The following is a 26,247-nucleotide window of genomic DNA, read 5'->3' as shown; positions in this document are numbered from 1 at the left end:
TTACTAATCGATTGATACAGTGACTGACTTGCTCTACACACGGGAGTGACAGGGTGAGTGCCTCTTTCCACCTAGAGCTCATTTCCCTCTTCAGAGCCTCTTCTTCAACGCATGAAGAAGAGGGAGTCTAGCCCATCATGAGGGAGGGCAGAAGTCACCTTGACCTCTCCTTAGCAATCAGAATGGCTTCAAGGACACTTTGGAGTCCACGGGCACCTGACGCAAGTCCTGGGCACGAGATATTTTTTATGACAACTCAAATTTCCCCACAAAAGGATATATTTTAGTCCAAATTTATTACAATCACGGGGCTCTTTGATCTGTCTGGCTTAGCTGCGTTTCTTAAGTAGACTGAGTGAGAAGTGATTTCGCTTCGTCATTAAAAATCACCTATGGTGAAGGTTAAGTGTCCGCACACCATCATGTATTCATTCAATGAACCTTTCTGTAGTCTCCATGCCCCTGGGAGGAGGGTAATGACACGGAAGAGGTGGTCCCCGCCCTCCAAGGAGGCGTGGCCCCACAGTTGGTGAAGGAGCCACTGGACTTATTTAAGTGATTTTATCCTTCATGTTAAGCTTTGCTTAATTAGAGGCAGATGTCTTCATCAAAAGACAAGAGGAAAGATTTCTTTTGTACCGGCTGCATACATAGACTTTGGGTAAGTTATTCCCTTTAATCCTGACAACTCTACGGTATCACAGACTGAAGAAACTGAGGCCCACTGAAACTAGATAGCTGGCCAGGGCCACATGTTAATACGTGATGGAGCTAAGATACCAGAGAAGGTCCACCATTCCTCCAAGGCCATGACCTTTCCACTCCACCTCCCTGGCATTGTAAACACCCGAGAAGGCCATTCCAAGAATATCCATGGACCACAAAACTCTACAAAGTTGCCATGCTAAACAAAGTCCACTGAGACCCATTACAGCTTTTTGAAAGCCAGCAGCCATCCAGTAAATTAAAACACACACACACACACACACACACACACACACACACACACACATCATTAAGTTGAAAAGAAAAGTTGACACAAAGGAACAGTCTACTTATTTACTTATTGTTAATAGGCCCCAGCCCGTCCAAGGACATGGTTGGTGACGTCTATCCCAGGCCTCTCCCTACCCTGGAGGGGGGCATTCTGTGAAGCCTGGGTTCCTTTGGCTTCCTCTAGAAAGTGGCTGAGGAAGAGTACTGACTCAAGCAATAATGCCCAGAGAGGCAGAGGGCCTGCGGTGTTCAGGCCCTGAGCGGGGCAGAGGGAGGAGAGCAGGAAAAGGTACCCATCGCCGTGGGAGGAGCTCCCAGGTTGGACGCTCCGGGAGCTCAGGGAAGTGGCCCCCATCCTACTTACGCCCCAGCTCCAGGCGACAGCCCGAGCCTCGGCAAAGCCCTCCACACCCCAGCCGAAAGCAAAGCCTGGAAGTGGGCACCACGCCTGCAACGCCACCTCCCATGGGCCCCCCTTCTTCACCCTGCACGGTGCTCCCATCCTCCTGCCACCACGGTGGCTCTTTGTTCACAGGAAACAAACCCGTCTCCCTGGCACCTCCCTCAGAATCCTCAAATTATTACACGGATCCACTGCTGGGTACAGTGATTAGGAATTCCATCAAGGCCTTCATTTGTGGGCTTTGAATAGTCTCTCCCAACCAGAGCGTTTCTGCCACGGCTGAGAGTTTTATTATTCTGAGAAGACGAATCACTTTGCACCCACAATGTCTGGGAGGCAGATATCCTGACTTCCCCGACACTCACTCAGAGAAAGTTCCCGTCCTTTGCTGGAGGCTCGGAGAGGGTTTAGCTACACCCACCATAACTACTGTTCATGTGAACGGTTTAGGACTGCGCAGGCAATAACTTTGGGGGAAAATCCCCAGTCCCATGAGCTGTGTTTTGGCTCAGATCCCTCTCAAGACTTGAGAAGCGATGTTAATCATCTGGAGTGTTTTAAAGCCCCTGGAAAAAAAAATCAATAAAAGTGCTTTTTCCCTCCTAAGCTACTTTCCCGGGTGGGGGGGTGGGGGGGTGTGAGCCCTTGAAAGCCCCCCCCTCCAACCCCCGGTCCGCACACAGGGACCCGTGCTCTGGGCTCCTAGGGACTATATAACTCAGGACAGCGAAAATGGCTCCTTCTGCTCAGGCCTGGCTTTCAGGGACATCTGTGAAGTCGTGTCAAGCTGACTGAAAGGAAACCTCTCCTTCGGGTATGACTCAAGAAGAGCATTTCACCCAGAAGGAAGATGTGGGGGCGAAAACAAATCAATGAAGGATTTGCAGATAGATGTTCTTTGGGCCCGAGTACAATTTACAAAATGCAATGTAAAAGAAGATATATCGCCTCCCCCTCTCTGCCAGCCTAGAGCAGATTCCCGAATAAAAACAACTCTTTGCAACAGAACCTTCGGCTCAGCTAGAAGTGAGTTTCCTCAAAAGGCACAGGGAAGGGGTTATGCATTCCTGAAATCCTACCACAAGCGTGTCTCGTCCAGCAGCCTTCAGGGAGGGAAGGGGAGACTGGAGGACAGGTGCCGGCACGGGGCTCCTGCCGGGACAATTTATGGAAAGAAAGTTGGACAGAATGAGTTTTCCAGTAACACAGGGGAGCAGCTGCACGGCAATCCTCGGGCCAACCGAGGGGCAGGTCACTGATTAAAGAAGCAAGTCAACTCAGGGTTATGCCCTTTTCAGGATACCCCGAGGGAAGGGACCCAGCAAGGAGGAGATAGTTCTGCAGGAGCCCAGGCTTGAAGAAACATGTTCCCCGGCTCCTCCGAACCACTTTGGCAGCCAGGTGAAGCCAGGACCAAAACAAACACAGTAGGAGCCACCGCCGGACCCCCCATGCCCTCCCCTCCCCACCCTCCAAACCCCATGAAAACTTGATTGGTCTCCACTAAACACAAGCTGGGAGATTGGAGAGGAGGCAGAGGCAAAGAGGGAAAGACTGGGGGACCAGGCAGTGTCCCTGCAGTCAGTGGTACTATTGATTTAGAGCCACACCAGCCCCAGAGTGCCATCGACAAGGATCATACCTCCTGCTGATCTCAGGGGAAATTCTCCAAGATCCATGGCTGGGAGTTTAGGAGAATCTCTAAGCCATCGGGAAGGAGCGGAGAACTGCAGCTCCTCAGAATGATGGACCAGGGCGAGCTTTAATTAACAGGGTCTGATGCCTCTTCTTTTTTGGTAACTGAGCAGATTTAAAGGGCTAGAGTCCCAATTTGGAGGGTGCCGGCGTTGCTCTTCCTGCTGCCGTTGCTGCCACTCCAGCCACTGCTCTGGCTGCCGGAAAAGCTTCCTGCAGACCTCTCACTCCAGCAAGGAACCGCAGCGACGGAGGTGGGAAAGTGCAGCGAGCAACCTGGGGGTCTCGAGCCGCTGCGTGGTTTGAAATCAAAGGCGCAGGGCTGTGGACCTCAGCACTGCCCACCCGGTGGAGTGCCAATGTCTTCACGTGCTGTCTCCCAGACGCGGGAGCAGGGTTGGATTCCCTGGGTGCAGGTGGCATCGGGGGCACCCTCTCCCGACGTGGAGCTGGATGGACAGTGCCTGGGGAAAGTGGGAAGTGTGGTCTCTGCTTTGTGCTCCTCCCCTGAGCACACCGGGTAAACTGCACACACACACACACGCCTGCCCATGCACACACATGTCCACCCGTGCACACATGTCCGCCCATGCACATGCATACCTGCCCATGCACACACGCCTGCCCATGCACACACATGTCCGCCCGTGCACACATGTCCGCCTATGCACACGCATACCTGCCCATGCACACGCATGCCTGCCTATGCACACACATGTCCACCCTTCCACACATGTCCGCCCATGCACATGCATACCTGCCCATGCACACACGTCTGCCCATGCACACATGTCCGCCCATGCACATGCATACCTGCCCATGCACACACACGCCTGCCTATGCACACACATGTCCGTCCATGCACACATGCCCGCCCATGCACATGCATACCTGCCCGTGCACACACATGTCTGCCCGTGCACGCATGTCTGCCTGTGTACCTGCATACCTGCCCATGTACACACACACACACGCCCCCTTTCTGGATATCCAGATGCAAAGGCAATGGCCCGCAGCCAGCCAGATGTCTAACCCATACATCTGCATTTTACAGGTAGATCCCCAAGAGAAATTGTTGTGCCTCCTCCAGAACACGGCCAGGAGGGGAGATCAGAGAAAGGTGGTGGAGGAAGGAGGGGAAAAGCAAACCCATGTGGAGAGTTGCCTGCCTCTCCGGCGTGCCGTTTCCAGAGCAGGGCTTGAATCAGGGATAGTTTCAATTCAAGACCGTCACCCCCCGGGAACCTCTGTCCCCACAACCTCTTTCTCCTTGCTCCTGCCAGTCTATGTGAGAAGCCTTGCCTTGGGTGAGACGTCAGTGTCTCATTCTCGTACTGGACTATCGGATGTTCGGCATCCATACGATTGCCTCTCCTGTGATGCTTCTTTAGTCAACACAGTAGTTCCTTCTGTGCTATTTAACACCACTTTCTCCTAGTAGGCGTGCAAAGTAAATCCAGCCAACCGGGGCTCACCAGACTCAGTGTTCTGCCTTGGAGTGAGTGCCAAGGGGTACCCTAGAGGGAACGAGGCTTGGGGATGGGGGCGAACCTCAGATCCCCACCGGCTCTACTCTGAGCACCTGTGTGACCCCCTCCCTCCCGAGCCTGAATTTTCTCATTTGTAAAATGTCAGTGTCGAACGAAGCCAGCCACGCTCTGCACAGAGAGGGGAAGCAAGGAGGGGGACACAGGCACTTGTAGAAAACATGTTCCATTATCCAAACCCCAAGCTTGACCAAATCTTGGCTGACGGGGACAGCACACTGTAGAGGGCATGCGCTAAAAAACCTTGAGAAACACTGTGCAGAATCATCTCCAAGGACCTCGGCGTCAATGAGGGATGGAGTGGGTTGGAAACACTCTCCCTGATCACAGGCTCTGCTCTGAGAGATAGAGCCTACATGCAGCCAACTCAGACTGGCAAAGGTCAGAGGGGGCCACTTTCTATTCCAGCTGAGCCTTAGGCAAAATCACTGAACAGCACAGTCTCTCTCCACCAAAATCTCTTTCTGTGCCCACTTTACCCCTGCCCTGCATGCTCCTTCCACCCCAAGGTGCCCAGAGTCCTCAGGCCCACTGGCAAGAAAACCTGTCAGCAGAGAATCTGCTACCACCCATTTAGACATCAGTTCAATGTAATTCCTTGTCCTCCGTCTTCTTGGGAGCCTTGCATATGGCATCTTCTCTTGCCTTTTAAAGACAGCGGGCAAGGGGGACCGGTCAGATTGGGGCTGGGGGTGGAGGTGGGAGATGTGGGCCTGACACCGAGAATGTTCCCACAGCCTCACAACCCCACAGCCCCCTGGTACTTCTGGGCGTCTGCAAGGAGGTGGGCTCTGGGGCTGATAGAGGCTGGCACAGCAGAGAGGTGCCCAGGAAGAACCCCTTGACGAGGAAATGTCTGAAGGGAATTGGGGAATTCCAAGTTCTAGTCCTTCCAGCCAGCCCCTCAAATCCTTGAGGTCTCTTTCCGGGTTTTCAGTAACAAAATCAAGCCCTCAGTTTTTAGGCTGACAACAAAGAGAGAGCTCACATGGGGGAGGGACAGTGGCCTCGACTCCCCTTTGCCTGGAGCTGGCTTGGAGTACTCTCCCCACGTTACCACAGCTACCGCCATGATGGCCTCCCGGGATGCCACGCCCTGAATACCACAGTTCAAACCTCTCCTCAACTTGCTCCACAGCCCCTCAGAACAAAGAGCTATGAACCCGGAGATTTAACAGGAAGCTAGGTCCCCTGGCAGAAGCAATGGCTTACTCAACTCTGTGGGGAGGCCCCCAGCTGAGGAGGAGAGGACAGGTCGCCTGCAGCATCCACCACCAGGAAGTGTCCTCAAGATGACCCTGACCTCTTAAAGTCCAAACTGAAGGGACTACAACCCAGAGAGAAGCAGGAGCTCCCCCCACCGCCGCCATCTAAGCTCTGTCATTAGCACCCCTGTGGCCCAAATGATGGCCTTCCTCTTCTCCAGTGATTGACAGATAGGAATGTCCACACTCTTCGCGCCTATCTGCGGGAGCTTAACTTTATCAGACTTCTGCCAGATAAGCTTATCAGAATACAACCCAGGAGGCCCAATCTCTGTATAAGGTAGGAGTGATTTTGTGAAGCCTTGAAACTGGCCTGTGGACAAATCTGCTCTTGCGAATTCAGCTATTCCCCGCAGCCCCTCAGCTTTGGCCACCCATGGACACCCTGTGAGGCTGGGGCTGAGCTCTCCAGACCACTCTTCCCGGGCACCCCCTGCCCACTGTCTTTCTTGGTGGTTCAGCCGAAGAAGGACTCCAGGAAGATGGCGAGGCCAGGAAGGAGCAAACCACAGAGGGGTGATTCCTATCCCCATGTCCCTTTGGTATGGCTAAGGTCAGTCTCACTATACCTCCTGCGAGGTACAGTACCAGCTTTGCTCACCTCATAGAGGTGCCAGTTAGCAGCTAGGCCATGACCCGCAGTGGTCAGACCACGTGCTGTGCCACGCTCCACCCCCACCCTGGGTCCCCTCAGCCATGGCAGTCCTGCTGGGTTGACGCCTCCCTCAGGGGTCTGAGCACCAGCTCCCTTGGGCCCCTCCTCGCCCAGGTGAGACCACATCTTCTCTCTTGTTCCCCCAGCCCCAGGGATGGTAGCTGTTCTTGCGATTACTTCAGCTTTCCAATTCCTGGGTAACTAGTCCTGTGTACTGAATGCCATCTGTTTGAAACATCTAGTGTGGTTTTGTTTTCCTCGCTGGACAAGAATTTTCCTTGGAGATCCCAAATTTGAGTGTTCTGATCGTCATGACCAAGTCATAATCTGAACATCGTAGCACTTATTACGCATTTGAGAATGTGAATGTTAACATTTACAGATTGAAAGAAATGACAAGAAAGAGTAAAGTATTAAGATCACGCTGCAGGTCGGAGCCCATTGGCACATCCTTATATTACATATTTGCCATTTATGACACCAAATTTTTACATATCAGAAAGACAAAATATTTCTGGTCTAATTTTAGATCTACTGAATTCAAAACAAAAGAATCTTAAGGCCAACTTAGGAAGTCAACAGTGAGAAAACGGACTTGAACGCCAGCCCAGCCGGGAAGGACTCTGGGTAACTTCCATGCTCTATTCTGCTTATTACTCAGCTGTGTTAGGTGTGTTAGGGAAATGGTACTATGTTATTTTGGAACTTGGACAGCGTAGGCTCTTTGGGAATTGGAGGATTTTAATTCATCTCTCATTTCGTCCTCTTGGGGGGGTCTGAGAACAGCCCACTGAGAACAAAAGACCCCAGGGCAGACTTGGACAAGTGCCCTAGTTCAGGATTTCCAAGGGAGGATCTGGTGTCTTCTCTTCCCCACTGAACACATGATGATGAGGCCTGAGAGCAAATCTTGGTCTGACATCTGCCCAGACTCAGAGAGAGAAGGGTGGCAGAAAGAAGTGGCCCCCGAGGGGCTGGCAAGGCCTATCCAGGTAGGCTGTCTGCAAAAAGACGAGAAGAGCGACAGAGTGACCAGCTGTGGCATGAACTTTTTGAGCACAGGGACCAGAACTGCTCACTAATGCAGTTCCCAGGCTCAGACCGGTGATTGCAAAGTCTTCGTCCTTTGGGAAGTCTGTTGTGGAGAGGAGGCGGCGAAAAGGCAAAATCACAGAGCGCCAAATGATCCCCTCTTCTGCAGGGGACGGGGATAAGAATGTGAGATTTGCATTCCCTCACCTATCTTTACCTCTTTCCACTCTTCCAGGCCCCACATCTAGTCCAATCCAGTATGGGCTACCCTAGAGACCTGGCCCTTCACAGACCACCCCCTCTCCAGCCCCCACTGTCACTGGCTTCACGGAAGCCATTTGCAATCTCCTCTGATCTCCTACAAGAAATTTCTAAGTGAAACCCCCCCACCTCCATCTACCCATAAATAGTGTCCAATGTCCTGCGAGGCTTCAGAGGTAAAGCCCAGCCCTCGGGGAGCTCAGGAGGTGGCGGAAAGTCAAATATCAAACAATTGGAAAGGAGGATGGGGCAAATAAGAAGAAATGCACGCTGCTACCACCAGTTCTCATCATAGGGCTAACTTCCTCTGGGGAATTGGAGAAGACTCCTGAGGTTGGTGGAGAAGCTAGGACCTGGAAACCAAGTAGGTGTTGATGATGTGATGGGGGAGAGACTGTTCCCAACAGAACAGGCTCTAGGGCACCGGGCACCAGGCACTAGGCAGAGCCAGGGAATGGAGGAAAGTTGCTCAGGAGGAGAGACTGGTTCATGGTGAGACAGAGAGGTGAGCAGGGGCACTTGCGAGGCTTGGGACTTCATGGTCAGGGAGAAAGGAAGCTCCTACGGGGCTAGGCTGGATTGTGACATAGTGAGGGAGGCATCTTTATAAAATACCCCTCATCAATATGGGATATCTAAGCGCTCGCTTGTATAATCGAGGTAAGCAATGAAGGAAAATTGAACACGGGTTTACAATGGGAGCACGATGGAATCAAGCTTTCCAGGAAACGTCTGTTTCCCCGTGGTGCTTGGGATAAAATCAAACTCCTTAATCTACCTAAACGGTCCGTTGTAGGGACTTCTGGGTGGCTCAATCGGGTGAGCATTGGACTCTTGTTTTCAGCTCAGGCCATGATCTCAGGGTCATGAGATCGAGCCCCATGTCAGGCTTCTTGCTCAACAAGGAGTCTGCTTGAGATTCTCTCTCCCTCTCCCTCTGTCCTTCCCACTGCTCACTCTCTCTCTAAACAAACAAATAAAATCTTTTTAAAAAATTAAAAAATAAAAGGTTCTTTGTAAGCTGCTGGCATCAATGTTCCTTTTGTCACCCCTCATCTCCTTCCAGGTCTCCTCCTAATTCCTGTCAGCTAAAGCCGCATGAAGGCACTTGCAACTCCCATAAGAGGCCATCCTTACATGTCTCTGGGCTTTAGCACATGCTGTTCCTCCAGCCTCGAATGCCCTTCCTTGCTGCCTTAGTGAACTCCTACTTATCTGTCAAGGCCCTACTCAAACGTCACATTCTTTGGGAAACCTTCTACAAGAACCACCTTTCCCCCCCCATAACTACCTTCCCCCAAGCAGCAAAGGTACTTACCTCCCCCATAGCAGTCACCATATCGTACAGCCATTTTCCTCCCATGATCACCTCCCACTCTATAAGGGTGGCAACAGGTGCTATTTGCCATCCTATCCTTAGTGCTTTGTACAGGGTGATCCCGCAACAAGCTCTGGTTCAAATGAATGGGATCATATACTTGGGAACAAGCTTACTTAACTCCTTGGTGAAAAATGCAGACTTTGTGGAACTCACACCTGCCAAGTTCTTTTTTTTTTTTTTTATTAATAATGATTTTTTATTATATTATGTTAGTCACCATACAGTACATCCCCGGTTTCCGATGTAAGGCTCGATGATTCATTAGTTGTGTATAACACCCAGTGCACCATGCAATATGTGCCCTCCTTACTACCCATCACCGGTCTATCCCATTCCCCCACCCCCCTCCCCTCTGTAGCCCTCAGTTTGTTTCTCATAGTCACACCTGCCAAGTTCTAATAAAATGTCAACAGTATGTAGCCACTCATGGCCTATTATAAGGGAAAGTCTGTTCAGTAAGTAAATAGTCATTACACAAGTAATGATTTCTTGATTTTCTTATTTTTCTCACATTAGTCGAACTGTCTAGAGTGGTCTCCCTGTGACCCTGCCCACGGAATCAGACTACACAACCCAAATGCAGGAACAAAAGGGCTCTCCAAGGCAACTGCTTGTCTTCTCTAGTCTTGCCCATGATTTGTTAAATCATAGGAAAGGCATGGGGGCCCAGTTTGAAGAAAAGGTATTCGTTTCCATGAATATGGAATAAGGGTACGATCTGGAGGCACCTGCTTACAAAAGCACCAGAGTCACAGCCCAGACTTACAGGTAAAAAGGTGTCCACCCCATTCCGAGGCTGGTAAAGTAGAGATGAAAATCCCCACACTTACTGCCCCATGAGATTTTTGTGAACACATGAGATCAACTACACAAACGGAAGGTGTTGGTCGAGGTCTCCCCAGGGTACCAGATGAAACTTTTTGATCAGCTCTTCCACCCTGTCCTCTGCCTCCACAGTCACATTCACCTGGCGGATGTGCATTTGGTCCAGGTGTTGCTCCATGCCCCTCTCCTCCCTGATGGCCGGCCACAGAGCTTGGCCTTCCCGAATCCCCCATGAATCTGAGTTGGGCTCCATGGCCCTGAAGTTCAAGGGTTCAGAGGACTTGCAAATAGCAGAAATGGCTAGAACAAACGGATGCTCCCTGATTCATTCTCTCCAACCATCCCAGATTCCTCTCTCCCCAGTTCTTCTTGCCTTCCTCCTTCCTTCTCTCTATCCCACTTCCTAAGCTGAGAGCGCGGCACTCTCGTGCCACAGAATACCTTATGAGAGCATGACAGAGTCAAAGAAGGAACTGGATTGAAGGAGAAAAGTGCCATTAGTGAAATCTGTTCCAAGGGCCTAGGGGGAGCCCTGGGCCATAGGAGCCCCCTCGAAGTCCTGACACAGAGATGCAGCTAGGCGGACGTTGGGTCCCCGCTCGGGGACTCACTGGCTAATGCAGCAGCCTGGGGAAGCAGGGGGGGGCATCCCCGGGTGAATTTCCTGGAGGGAATGAGCGGCTCACAAGCAGCTTGATGGATAGCCTTGCTCTGTCCACCTGACCTTGGGTAGCGGCACAGCTGGCCATGCCATCTGAGCCTCGCAGAGTACAGCAGTCCCAGCAGGGTGCTCTGGATAATGTGTATTATGAGCGGCAGTGTCATTCCCTTAAATCACACTGCTGTCACTTGGCAAGGCCATCCACTGATGCTCACAGGCCCCACTTCCTCTCCTTATCTCATAGCCGGGGGAGATGCCAAACTCAACGTAAAACCATTGGCTTACAAGAAAACGGATCCATCAGACAAGCCAGTATATACAGACAGAAGCTGAGGCCGGAAGAGGCAAAGGAGAGTGATGTCCACTGTCCCAGTGTCCCAGTTCCAAACACGGAAAACCTACTGTGGATAGGGGGCTACAGTCCAACGGTGGGGTTTGGGCAAAGGGCAACCCTGTCAGGGGAGTGTGAACGGCCACCAGCCAGCCCTGCAACCAGGGTCCTTTCTGGCCAAAAGATGGGAGTCTTGCAAGGAGGCTTGAGTGGGAAATGAAAGGGGAGCTGCCAGGATGCCCAAAGCACCCACTCCCTTCCCCCAACCAAAAGACCCCCGCGTGGTTCACTCCATCCAGGCCAATTACAGTCCACAATGAGGTTTGGACTGGATGTATGTTTTTTCTGGCTAGAGTCCTTGTTAATTTCCATGCAACTTCTACACAATTAACACATACTCCTCAGTGAAAGAAAGCGCAGAGAGGTAGTTTCCCCAAATGGCGTCATCCAGGGGTCACTGCCATTTTTTTCCCGTTCATTGCCAACAAAAGCCTGGCAAAAGCTTCCCTCCCCACCGCTTGCTTCTTAATACACTAAGGTGACTGGGCTCTGAGCCTCTCCTGGAGGACCCAGCTGGGGCAGAAGCTGGGCCACAAGGGCTCAACTTGGGCAGGCTGTCCTTGGAGGCCGACACCAGACCCCCTCATTTCCTTCTCAGGTTGGAGAACTTGCACATTTTAAAAGGTAAAGACCATCATGAAGCCAACCGCCATCTCTTTCAGGGACTTGGAAAACTCCAAGAATCCAAGGACAGCTCAGAGGGGGAGGGAGGACAATCACCAAGCCTAAAGGAAACACACCGAGGGATCTGTGATGGCAGAATCGGAACTGGTTGGGGGTGAGAGAGATCTCATCTCTTACCGAGTCCCTACCTAGCTGTTGGTTACAGCAAACTGTCCCCCAGCTCCCACCATGCCTGCGTAACTTGTGCAGAAGGGGTAAATGTTCATATGGTCTCCCTTCCATCCTGAGGGGCAGAGGGGTGGGACACCGGAAGTGTGAACAACCTGAAGTATAGAAAACCAGTGATGTGATGTTATGTTGTGTTTTTGTATAGCCGTAAATAGATAAGTATCTCTTTATTGGGTCCTGTATGCAGCTGGACTCAGGCACCCAGCTAAAAGCCAGGGCAAAGTAGGACTGATATTTCTTTGCAAAAAAAGAAAACCCGTTCCTATTTTGTATATTCTCATCCCCCAGCCCACGTGGACCACAGCCCCCTCAACAGTGATAATAATATGAGAAGGAGGAGGGGGCGGAGGGAAAGAAGGAAGAGGGAGAGGAGGAGGAGGAGGAGGTGGGTAGAATTCCTTCCTTGAATTCATATTGCAGTGGTGGCCAAGCAGCAGTATTAGGCATATCCACCCCAAGGGCATCCCATTGCTAGCCCATTCGTTCATGCTAATCCCGCATATTCCTGGCTTTTTCTTCTTGCCCTTTGTTCCATGTGGCCAACCTCGGCAGCTAAATCTTTCTTAGCATTTCTTTTTCTTTCATATTTTTTAAAAGATTCTATTTACTTATTTGAGAGAGAGAACAAGCAGGGGAGGAGCAGAGGGAGAAGCAGACTCCCCGCTGAGCAGGGAGCCCGATGTGGGGCTCGATCCCAGAACCCATGACCCGAGCTGAAGGTGGACACTTAACAGACTGAGCCACCCTTTCTTAGCATCTCTAAGCCCATCTAAGATGGTTCATTAAACAAGCCCACTCAAGACTCTGATTGAAGCTGCCCTCGGTAATAGTGTAGCCTGAACAACTCCAGCTGTGGGCAGTATACCACTCAAGTAAACTTAGAGCAATATCCCCAGCTTCCTTCTCCAGCCACAGGAAGAACAGGCACTGCTAGGTTGGCTTATGGATCCCCTTGGAGTCCTAAATTTTAGTCCTTGGAATAGATGCCATCGCATAGCAGAGACTAAAGACAGAAACGACCAATGTCCTACATCCCAAACTGGAACCTATCCCTGAGAATCTCCTGGACAGAAACAGGAGTGATACCACATATGTCAGCCCCTAAGTCTTCCTGGGAACCCCCAGGCCCTCTTGATGTCTCCGCATGTGCACAGGGGCCCAGGGGAATATCCACTGGTACTCTCAATCCAGCTAATGCTTCAGAGTCCAGGCTACGGAACCCAAAGACCCTGGACAAAGCACAGAAGGACATCTCAGATGCCTTGCTCTGGTCTTCCCAGAGCTTGAGAAAGAGGAGAGAATTCAGAGAATCGGGGTGCTGACGGACATGCTCCCGGGTAACTTTTATTTGTTCTTTATGGCTGAAATCAGACATCACCTCATCCAGGAAGTCTTCTGTCATGCACGAGGTCAGGCTCCCATTCTCTGTGTCCTCAAAGCATCATGCGCTCCCCACCTAGACTTATTACACTATATTGTAAGTTCCCAGAGACCTCTCTGCTCCCCAAAACACACTAGCCTATGTGCCTTTGAGCCTAGGGGCTGTGTCTTACTTGTCCCTCTGAAAGGTTATTGCAGTGACCTCTTATATTTGCTAGTGGTCTGGACACTCCTAACCCCAAATTTGAATTTTAAGACCTGGCTTGTGCCTATCTATACCAAGACTGACATATTTCCGTTCACCCTCACCCCTGATTGCTGCAGCTAGGGGAAATGAGAAGTGGGAATGGAAAACAGATCTCTCCAAGGCCAAACCAATAGAAGAGTGTTTTATAATGTCACAGTCAAGGTCAGGAAAGAGACAGACACTCTTCCAGCATAATAAAGTTCAAAAATTATGCTAGCAGTAAGACATGAATCTTGTATGTAGATCACTGAAGTCTGTGGGTAGGAGATTAACACTTGCAGTATAAGTGATTTGTTGTTTGAAGTAGTTTGGGATGATCATAGAGGAAAAGAAAAAAAAAAAAAGGCTTCCAACCCAGAGAAGCGTCCCCTCTTTTCTCTTCTCTGACTTCTACACTCCAACTCTCCCCCTCATTCTGAGCATCAGTAAAATGAATGGAGACTTTAATATAGAGGAACTGGGACACCCCAACCAAGGGAATAGTCCTAACCTGGGAAAAGAAGAAAACAAAATGAAGCAGAATGAACATAAGAAACAGGACTAAGTGAGAGATCTGGTCAACCAAGAGGACCACCATGTGGGGGCCAACACACTAAAGGTCTGCTTTTGGTATGATGCTGAAGTGTAAGCTAATTAGTTTGAAGCCACAATGCCCACCCCTCACCCCATTACCATTCCAGTTCTATATAGTTTATATTCTATCACAAGGACCTGGACTGAAGAACACACTGAACTTTCCTTGAGGTCACGTGTGTGCTGTACACGTGTGAGGACATGTGAACAGGCACTTGACTGGCAAAGGAAGAGAAAAATTAGCCCTCCTTCCCCAGGTCAACAGCTGGCACCTCAGATACCTCTAGGGTCCCTGACAGGGAGGTAAGGCGACATCTGGAGGAGGGTACCCAGCCTCAAGCGAGTCCACAGTCTAGTGTGGCGGGTAACTGAGAGGTCATTAAGCATCTACAATATAGTACAGAAAGTGTTCCAGAGGAGTGCCGGGATGCTTTGAGGACACAGGGAAAGGGCACCTTAGGGCTTAGGAAGGCTTTTTGGAGAAGGTGAGATCTATGTTGAGCTCTGAAGATCAAGTAGAAGTTAACCAGAAGCATGTCCCTAAAATACCCCACCCCCACCCCCACGCTTGGAGAACAGCTGCAAGGCTTCCTGTGGGTCTAAAATAAGGAGACCACTGTGGAGTCATACACAGCTCGATGTGTCAGAGGCTGTCTATTCCCCGCGTGGATCCCCACGGCTCACAGACCCTCTCACTTACCTATGCTCCTGGAGGTGGTCCCAAATCCTTTCCCTGGAGCTGCCGAAGTGGTCCAATGCTGTTCGCTGGGATGAGAAGATGGATTTGCAGTGTCCACACAGCCGGGGAGCTGCACCCCGGAGCCGGCCCCGGCCTGGCCCCTCGGAGCCCACTGAAGTCGTGCCAGACACGGGCTAGGCTGCTTGCTCAGACTGCAAGAGGGAGAAGTGTGCTGTGAGCATCCTGGAGCCCAGCCAGGCCTCTCTGGCGAGGCAGGCAGGTGGAGGAGGAGCTGGAGAGAGCCTTGTAAAAACTCCAGAGGATCAAATTAACTCCCAAGGAGCCGTAAACCCAGCGGGCTGACCGCCACCTCTACGTCCACTGCATAGCGGCACCCAGGCTGGTGGGGGGACCTGCCCCTCACTACAGTCCTCTGCATATGCCCCTAATTAACATCACCTTGCTGCTTAAACTTGCACTGGACCCCTGCCCAGCAACGCACCCTGAGTAGAGTCCTCTGCTATGGAACTGACTATTATCTTGCTTTAGGCTTTTTTAAAAATACAATTTTTATTGAGGTGAAATTCACATAGCATAAAATGAATCCTTTTAAAGTGAACAATTCAGTGGCATTTAACACATCCACAATGTTGTGCAATCACCACCTCTATCTGGTTGTGAAATACTTTCATCGCCGCAAAAGGAAACCCTATATCTATTAGACGGTTACATCCCATTCCCCTCTACCCCCAGCACCTGACCCACACAATTTGTGTCCTATCGCTACAGATTTGTCTATTCTGGATATTTCATTTAAATGTTACCATACAATCTGTGACATTTTGTGTCTGGTCTCTTTCACTTACCGTAATGTTTTCTACGTTCATCCGCATTGTGGCACATAGTAGGACTTCATTCCTTTTTATGATCAAATAATATTCCATTGTATATATACACCAGGATTTGTTTATCCTTTGTTGATGGACATTCGGATCGTGTCTACCTTTTGGCTCTTGTGAACAGTGCTGCGGTAAATACTTGAGTACTTGTTGTCAATTCTTTGGGACAGAGATGTAAGAGTGAAATTGCTGGGTCATGTGCTAATTGTATGTTTAACCTAACTTAAACATCTGTTTACTATGTTTTTCACAGTGGTTGAGCCATTTTACATTCCCACCAGCAATGTATAGAGTTCCATTTCTGCACATTCGTTCCGAAATGTCTTTTTTTTTCCTTAATAGCCATTTTTACAGCTGTGAAGTACTATCTTGTTGGTCTTTTCACTTGCGTTTCTTAAATGACTAATAATGTTGAGCATCTTTTCATGTGTTTGTTGGCCATTTATATATCTTCTCTGCAGAAATGTCTATTTAGATATTTTGCCCATTTTTCAGTTAGGTTGTCTTCTTGTTGAATTGTGAAAGTTCTTTATATATTCTAGATACAGGACCCTGATTAGACATATGATTTGCAAATATTTTCTTCTATTCTGTAGGTTGTCTTTTCATTTATTGATAATCTTCTCTTTTTTTTTTTTTTTTGAAGATCTGGAGCACATTTTTTAATTAAGCTTTTTATCTTTATTCCAGTGTAGTTAACATACAGTATTATACTAGTTTCAGGCGTACAATTCTATACATAACCCAGTGCTCACCATGAAAATTTTGACAAAGTGCAATTTATGTTTTTCTTTTGTTGCCTGTACCTTTTTGTCATATCTGAAAATTCATTGCCAAATCCGAGGTCATGAATATTTGCCCCTATTTTTTCTTCTGAGCCTTATGTTTTAGGGTTTTTTAAAAAGATACGTTTATTTATTTGAGAGAGAGTGTGAGAGCACACAGTGGGGAAGAGCAGAGGGAGAGAGAGTCTTAAGCAGACTGCACACTGAGTGAGGAGCCCAACACGGGGCTCGATCTCACAACCCTGAGATCATAACCTGAGCTGAAACCAAGAGTCAGATGCTTAACTGACTGCACCACCCAGGTGCCCCTGGTTTTAATTCTTACACTTAAGTCTTTGATCCATTTTGAGTTCGTTTTTGTGTATGGTGTGAGGTAATGTTCCAACTTCATTCTTTTTCAAGTAAATTTCCAATTGTCTCAGCACCATTTGTTGAAAAGACTATTCTTTTCCCATTGAATGATCTTGACATCTATTTCAAAATACATTGGCCATAGATGCATGGGTTTATTTCTGGGTCCTCAATTCTATTCCATTGATACAGCTATCGATCCTATCCCAGTATCACACTGTTTTGATTACTGTCGCTTTCTAATAAGCTATAACATCTCTTTCCTTAATCTTGTCTGAACTCAGTCGAGGAGAGGTGGCCTGAATCAGTATTCCCTTTCCTAACTGGATAACTCATAAGCAACCCTTACTCTCAAATGTCCTTTGAAATTGTGGAGTATGGGTCTAATTCAGGATAAAAATGGAGAGAGGGAAGAGTAAGAGTGATGAGAAACGGTGTAAAAATTTTCCCCTTCATTGGGAGGTTGGGCAAGATGGATGAAGGGGAGTGGGAGATACAGGCTTTCTGATATGGAATGAATAACTCACAGGGATGAAAGGTACAGCATTGAGAATATACTCAATGATATTGTAATAGCATTGTATGGTCACAGATGGTGAACATAGCATATTGTACAGACTTGTGAAATCACTGTGTTGCACACTCGAAATTAATGTAACATTGTGTGTCAACTATACTTCAATAAATAAATAGACAAGCAAATAAAATCTCCCCCTTTAGTTCCTCATAAAAAGGAGGAACATAATGTAGTGAAAAGAATATGGGCATGAGTGGGTTCCAAGCCCAACTCTGAAGTTCTTAGTTAGGTAGTGTTGCGAAACTTATCCTCTCTGGCCCTCGGTTTTCTCATGTGGAAAATGGGCTCTTATGAGAACTGCATCAGTGCCATAATGCACATAAAGCGTTTGGCCCAGAGATTCTGCTCAGTAAATAGCACAACACGTAACTGGGAAATGGCAATGGAAACACGGCACAGCCTGCCTACTGCAAGATCTGACTTTATATACCTACTTTGTGAGGGTGTGCAATGAGGATAGATTTCTTGCCTGCTTTCAATCAGTCACAGGCACACCCTGAGTCAGGCCAGGCATAGAAGAGACGTTAGTTTTTATATATCCTTACTTCCTTTTCTGTAAATGAGCTCCTTGATTAATTTTTTTAAAGATTTTATTTATTTATTTGACAGAGATAGAGACAGCCAGCGAGAGAGGGAACACAAGCAGGGGGAGTGGGAGAGGAAGAAGCAGGCTCATAGCAGAGGAGCCTGATGTGGGGCTCGATCCCAGAATGCCGGGATCACTCCCTGAGCCGAAGGCAGACGCTTATCCGCTGTGCCACCCAGGCGCCCCTGATTAATTAATTTTTAAAAAGTGTTATGTGGGATACCATAAATAGTGAGTAAAGCTTTCTGTAAGTCCACAAATAATGTTGCCAGCAGCTTAGTATCAGGGAAGGCGAATTCATATCCAGAAGGAGGGTCTGTGTCAGGGATAACCAATCACGGTTCTCTCCCTGATGATAGGGATCCAGTACCCTTAAGCACCCTACACTTCAATTAAAGAAACAGGCAAGACAGAGCTTATAGGGTTTTCTAACTGCTCCCCAGAATTTTGTGTGTGTGAAACATCTCTAGACGTTCAGGTAAATCCCTAAGTGGAGACAGATGTGTCTAACTGGACTCTCCTTTGGAGAGGGAGCCCATTAAGAGCCTGGAAACCTTCAGGGCTGCAGAGTGACTGGCCTGAGTCAAGTGCTGCCGACGGGCTGTGAGCAATCAGCAGGTGCTTATCCCCCAGCCTCCACGAGGAAACATGCCCGCCTCATCACCGGGCATAGGCTGGGCCTGCACTCTTTCTGAAGGCTGAGTGGCTCTGCATCGCCTTTGCCAAAGTGGAGCCCATATGGTCCCCTGGCTCTGTGGGTCACTTGTTTCCAAAGTGCAGTCTTTCCAGGGAGCATGTGACTGGCAAAAAAAAAAAAAAAAAACCCTCAGTCACGTGCCTGCCTCCAGCTGCAAGGGTGTCTGGGGAGGCTGGTTCCCTAGCTTTCTGTTGGGGAGGCACTGACACATGATCTGGGAGATTCTCCCAACACAGGTGGGGTGGTCGAAAGAGCTGAGTGTTAACAAAAATGACAGTTGTCCACCACTTGGGGTGTCATAACAAGGTCCCATTCAGTCCTGCTAAACAGAATACTGCTGGTCTCCCAATCCCACCCCAGTGAAGGCGAGAGAAACGAGCCAATCGAAAGACAAAACATGGCATGCCCATACTGCCTCCCCCAGCCCTATCCACCACAGTCACAGAAACCTTCCCACCTGCCGCCTGAGCCTGGCATTTACCAGGCCTTCCGTTCTTGTCGAATGGAAGAATGGACAAAAGAGACAATGCAGGCAGATCTTACTCATCTCAGGCACAGTAGCTGGAATATTTGGGATTAAACCCCAGGACCCCACATGTTCCTAAACTGCAGTCTTCCTGCTCTTACCTGCCCCCAACCCATCTGAAAGGTGGACCTTTTGCCTTGTTTCCAGTTTTTTATTGGAAAGTAGGCCCCTGCAGCCTGAAAACCCTCGCTAACCCTCCCACAAGGGGCAGAATCTGCTGCCTACCCCCTGGATGCTGGCCAGTTACTGGCTCAAGCCCTGCCTTCAACAGATTTACATGTGGCAAACTATGGGGCGAGATGCTGCTACCGATCCGACTTTGATCTTACTTGCTGCAGGGAACCCTCCCGTCTGTCCCATCTGCTGGGCCAGGGTCCTTACTGGCCCCAAACAAACTCATGCACCCTTGCTTAGCTAATCAGCTCCCCTGCCCATTGACCAAAGCTGCCAAGCTCCCAAGGTGCCCACCTGACTTGCAACACTCCCTACTAATCTTCAGAGTAATTTTCCCCACTACTTAAGGTACTCCCGAGTCCCCTTTCAGCTGAGTATCCCAAGGCTAAAACTGAAAAAATGATTCCAGCCTTTCCAGTTTTATCACTCACTCCTTCATGGGGATTTTTAGCTAAAATGTTGGGGTCAAATGTTAAGAACACGGTTTTCATGCAAATAGAGAACGAACACACGTCAAAGATGTATTCAACTTTTAAATGACAGAATCAGAGGGTAGGGTAAAGCTGATTCGAAAAGTTTTTGAGGAACTGGGTATTTATAGGTTTTTGGAAAGAGCATGTTAGAATAAAGTTGTTAGGTTAGATACAAAACTGGTTAATGTCCTGAGAGTGCGTGAAACATTTGGAGTTATCTTTTCTGCCAGACAGAAATCAATTGCATCTCCACCAGGAAAAAAAAAAAATCGTCACGTTAACAGGTAACTCCATGATGTCTGGGCTTTTCATCAATGATGAATAGTGAGTGAAACAAAGGTACATTCCCCTATAATTAAATAATGCTTTGGGGCCTGTTCAACAACGCCCCTGTGTGACACTAAAAGAAGATGTTGTTCTTTCCTTGCCTTATTTCCAAGATTTAGATGTTTTTCTTAACTCTGTGTTTGGGTTGTAAAGATCTCCCTAGAACCTAGGAAAGCCAGGCTCTCAGGGAAATGTCTTCAGACGCAGACCTGCAGTGTTCAAAATCCCACAACGACACCCATGTACTTTGGTCCATACAGAACCCCGAACACACTGGCCTCTTCCTTCCTTGACTTTGCCTGAGTTTCATCATTCCCGCACCCTGAAACACTCTTCCTCTACTTCTTCGTCTAGATTACTCCTGTGCTTGCCTCGTGACATGCTCCAGTACCCATTCTGGACTCTCCCAAACCTGGGAGATCAAATCCTCCCAATGCGGGGCGCCTGGGTGGCTCAGTTGTTAAGCGTCTGCCTTTGGCTCAGGTCATGATCCCAGGGTCCTGGGATCGAGCCCTGCATGGGGCTCCCTGCTCAGTGGGGAGCCTGCTTCTCCCTCTCCCTCTGCCGCTTCCCCTGCTTGTGTTCCCTCTCTCTCTGTGTCTCTCTCTGTCAAATAAATAAAATCTTATTAAAAAAAATCCTCCTAATGCAGTATCTATAGTGGTAATTCTGACAACATTACCAATTACTGGGTTCTTCACATCTGCCTGTGTTCATTCTAAATCATTTATTGATTTGTTGACCTTATCTAATGTAAACCTTTTCATGAAAAGGTTGAACAAAGACAACTTTATCCCGTTTTCCAAATAAATATCACACAGCTCGAAAGTGGTCAAGGCAACAGTCAAACACAGATCTTTCCGATACGTAACTATATTCCTCTATTTTAGAATGCTTTACTTCCCACACTACCCAAGCAGATCTTCATGAATTCCCTGAGGAAATGAGTTTTGTGGCACAGAATGCCCAAGATTATTTGAAAACTGAACAACCTGGCCCCTACAAAGAACGATGCCTGACATGGAAGAAGAGCATCTACTGTGGATATGGTTGAGAGCTCCTGGGCATTCTGGAGTGACCTCAGCTGACAAAGCCCAGCCCTCAGAGAAAGAGTCACCTCTTGATTGAGGTCTCTCGAGTCCCTCGAGATAGTGGAACTCTCCTGGACATGCTCACAGCACATCTCAGCCTCTGGCTGCCGGGACTCTGGAGGTTTGCAAAAACAACCCCTTCAGCCTTCAAACACTACCAACCTGTATCATTCAGAGCTGCTTTTCAGCTTCTCTTCAAACTCTATATTCATTCATTCATTCATTCACTCATTCATTCCCTCATTCATTCATTCCACCCAAAGGTGCTGAACACACACCATGTGCCAGATGCCATCAGGTGCTAGAGGTGGAGAAAGCTAGCAAATCAGACAGAGGCAGTCTTCTGCTGGAGACTATGTCCCATTGTAGGGAGAAAGCAACCAAATAAGTGTGTGGAATGTGAAACTGCAGTCAGAATAAGAGCTACAAAGCAAAGGTGAGTCCTGAGAACATGGAAGAGAAAGGATCCATTGAGCTGAGACCTGAAGGGCAGAATTGTATCAAAAGAAGCAAAGAACAAGCTGGAAATGGGAGTTAGGGAAGAGACGTGTAGCAAGCAGTTCACAGGAGAGTTAGAAAAGACCTAACTGGTCCCGCATCGGGCTCCTTGCTCAGTGGGGAGCCTGCTTCTCCCTCTGCCGGACGCTCCCCGTGCTTGTGCTCGCTCTCTGACAAATTAACTAAATAAAATCTTGGGAAAAAAAGAAAAGAAAAGACCTAATGGATGTTCCTAGAGATCATCACCTGCTCCTCTTTTTATCACCTTGCCAAGGGTCATCTCTGTGTCTGCTGGTTCCTCCCAGGACAATGTGCCCTTCTCCAAATTCTCCTCTGTGCAATCTCTCTATTACACTTGAATTCACATAGCATTTTTCTTACATCCTTACCTTACCCATTAATTTCTAAGCTCTGTTAAGGCAGGGATTATGTAGTATTCATCTTTATAGCCTCAGGACCTAGGACATTGCCTGGAAGACAGGAGACAAGTGATGAATGAATGAATGAATGAATGAATGAATGAATGAATGAAGACTCTGGGACATCCGTAATCAGTACATATCATAAGCATCCCAGCCATTCTGAACAGATTTATTTCATTGAGGGTATGAAGCAGAGAGGAAGCCCTTGACACCTCAAAGCCTAGTAAGGGTTATCTGTCTGCCTGTCTTTAAATACTGCCCCACCACTGACTCTCCCTGATCAGTGTAGTGTCCTGACACCCAAAAATAATTGGGTAGAAAAAATAAAATCAACATTTACAAATAACCTGATCAAAACAATAAATTATGGGGTGTACATTACAGTTTTAGTTTGCTTGTCCCTAAGACTAATGTATGATCTCTTATTCATAAGCTTCTTTGCTATCCATATGAGTTCTTGGTGAAATACATGTTCTTGTATTTTACTTTGTATTGAGTTTTGAAAATTCTTTATATATCCTGGATACAAAACTGGTATAACATACATGCTTTGCAGATACTTTCTCCCACAAATACATTTCTGTGCCTGTCTTTTCATTCTCTTACAGACAAATGAATTTTTAAAATTTTTATGAACTAAAAATAAAATGTTGATGAATTCTATCAGTTTGTAATTATATGGATCATGTTTTTGGCTTTTAATACATTTTTGCCTCTATGAAAAATCATTTTCACTTAGCATAATGTCTTATTTTAGTTAGCATAATGTCTTCCAGGTCCATCCATGTTGTTGCAAATGGTAGGATTTCCTTCTTTTTTAAGGCTGAATAATAGTCCATCGTATGCGTAAATCACATTTTCTTTATCCATTTTTCTATCAAGGACATTTGATTCCACTTATATGAGGTACCTGAAATAGTCAAACTTAGAGAAGCAGAGAATACATTGGTGGCTGTTAGGGAAGGGGGTGAGGGAGAATGGGGACTTTGCTGTTCAATTGGTATAAAGTTACCATTATACAGATGGGTAAGTTCTAGAGATCTTCTTTGCAACCTAGTATTTACAGTTAAGACAGTGTTATGAATTAAAATTTTTTAAGAGTGTAGATCTCATATGAAGTGTTCCCACTACACACACCCCAGAAACAAGCAAAGGGACACAAGGAAATTTTTGGAGATAATGAATCTGTTTATTACTTTAATGGTAATAATGGTGCCGTCGGTGTATACATATGTTCAAACTCATCAAACTGTATGTATTAAATATGTTTTGTATATAAATTATACCTCAATAAACTATTTAAAAAAGAAACTTTTGCTTAACACAGGTCACAACATTTTCTTGTATATTTTCTTTTAGAAGTGTCATAATTTTAGGTTCTATATTTAGGTCTTTGATTCATTTTGAGTTAATTTTCTATATAATACAGGGTATGAATTTAAGTCCCATTTTTGCATTTGGATATTCAATTGTTACAGCACTGTTTATTGAATAGACTAAACTAGCCTTTCTTCAATGAATTGACTTTGCACATTTGTTGAAAATTAACTGCCCAGATAAGTGCAGGTGTATTTCTGGACTTTCCATTTCTATTCCATTGACTTTTTGTCTACTTTTATGACAATAACACACTGTCTTAATTACTGTTGCTTTATAATCGGTGTAGAATTCATTTTCCAACTTTTCTTTTCCAATATGGAAGCCTTTTATTTCATTTTATTACCTTATTGTGCCCAGAATCTCCAATACAATGTTAAATAGAATGGTTGAGAGTAGACATTCTAATCTTATTCCTAAATTTAGAGGAAAACATAGAATACCCTTTATCAGATGGAAAATGCAACCTTCACTCCCAGTATTCCGAAGTTATCTTTCAGGGATGGATGTTGGATTTTGCGAAACGTTTTACTCTGTCTGTTAAGATGAATTACATGGGTTGATTTTCAACTGTTAAACCAACCCTTCATTCTTGGAATAACCTCCATTTGTTTATCCTTTTTATATATTGTTAGATTTGATTTGCCAAACATCTGCTTGGAATTTTTGCATCTATATTCATGACGCATATTGACCTGCAGTTTGCTGTTGTTGTTGTTGTTTTAACGATGTCTTTGTCTTGTTTTTAATATCAGGGTGATATATTAGGACACATTCCCTTCCTTTCAACTGTCTGGAAGAATTTGTCCAGGATTTGGTATTATTTTTTCATTAAATGAATTCACCAATAAAAATGCTTAGGTCCAAAAATTTATATGCGTGAATATTTGAATCTACAAATTCAATTTCTCCACTAGACATAGTGGTTTTCAGATTATCTACTTCTTCTTAAGTAAGCTTAGATAGTTTGTATCTTTCAAAAGAGTTTATGTTTCATTTATATTTTCAGATTTGTTGGGAAAAAGCTATTAATAGTATTTCCTAATATCCATTTACTGTATGTAGAATCTCTCAATTTTATTGATCTTATTAAAGAACCAAATTTTTATTTCGTTGATATTCTCTTTTGTTTTCTGTTTTTTTTTTACTGATTTTTTTATTCTGATATTTTATTTTATTTTAACTTGTTTTGAGTTAATTTTGCTCTTTATTTTTTAGAGTATTAAAGGTAGAAGCTGGGGTTATTGGTTTAAGACCTTTCTTCTTCTCTAAGTGTTATACATGTTGCTATAAGTACTGGAGTGGCATCCCACGTGTTTTGATATGTTGTATTTTTATTGTCATTCCACTCAAAATGCTCTCTAATTTCATTTTTTATTTCTTCTTTGACCCATGGTTCATTTAAAAGTGTGTTATTTGATTCTAAGTGAAATACATCAGTCAGAGAAAGACAAATACCATATGATTTCACTCAGATGTGGAATTTAAGAAATAAACAAAGGGCAAAAAATAAGGGAAAGAGAGAGAGATAAAGCAAGAAACAGACTCTTAGCTATAGAGAACAATTTGATAGTTACTAGAGGGAAGTAAGTGTGGGAGAATGGGTAACATAGGTGATGGGGATTAAGGAGTGCATTTGTGATGAGCACCAGGTGTTGTATAGACATGCTGAATCACTATATTGTACACCTGAAATTAATATTACACTGTATGTTAACTAACTGGAATGAAAATAAAAACTTAGGGGAGCCTGGGTAGCTCAGTCAGTTGAGTGTCCAACTCTTGATTTCCACTTGGGTTGTGATCCTAGGGTTATAGAAATGAGCCCCACGGTGGGGGGGGAGTTCATGCTCAGTGGGGAGTCTGCTTTCACTTCTCCCTCTTCCTCTGCCCCTCCTCCTCAAAAAAAATAAATAAATCTTTAAAATAAAAACTTAAAAAATTAAAATGTGCTATTTGGTTTTCAAATATTTGGAGATTTTTAAGAGTTCTTTCTGTTATTGATTTAGAATTTAACTTGATTTCTAATTTAATTCCACTGCAGTCATACAACATATTTCTACTGAGAAATTGTTTGCAATTTATTGAGACTTTATATGTTCTATAAATGCCATATAGATCAACCTGGTTGACAGTGTTCAATCTGTATCTTCAGTGACTTTCTAGTTTTTTTTTCAAGTATTAGTTTAGAGGTATCGGAACCTTCCATTCTAATTTGGACTTGTCTATTTGCAGTTCCATCAGTTTTTGTTCCAGATATTTTGAAGCTTTGTTACTGGGAATCATTATGCCCTCTCGATGAATCAATCTACTTATTATTATGAAATCAACATTTTTTAAATCACTGGGAATACTCTTTGCTCTGAAATCTATTTTGTCTGATATCACTATAGCCAATCCAGTTTCTCTGCCTTTTTATTGGGCTGTTTAGTCCATTTATATCTAGTATGACTACCATTATGGTTAAATTTAAGTACATCTTCTTGGTATTTGTTTTTTATTTGTTCTATTTGTTCTTGAGTCACTTTCCCCTTTTTTCCTATCTTCTTGTGTGTTCAGTGAATATATTTTGTATAATTCCATTTTATCTCCTTTGTTGGCTTTGTTTTGTTATTTTAGAA

The sequence above is a fragment of the Ursus arctos genome, unplaced genomic scaffold, assembly GCF_023065955.2.
Source record: "Ursus arctos isolate Adak ecotype North America unplaced genomic scaffold, UrsArc2.0 scaffold_2, whole genome shotgun sequence".
In the NCBI taxonomy this organism is placed as follows: domain Eukaryota; kingdom Metazoa; phylum Chordata; class Mammalia; order Carnivora; family Ursidae; genus Ursus; species Ursus arctos.
This window is presented reverse-complemented; position numbering follows the sequence as displayed.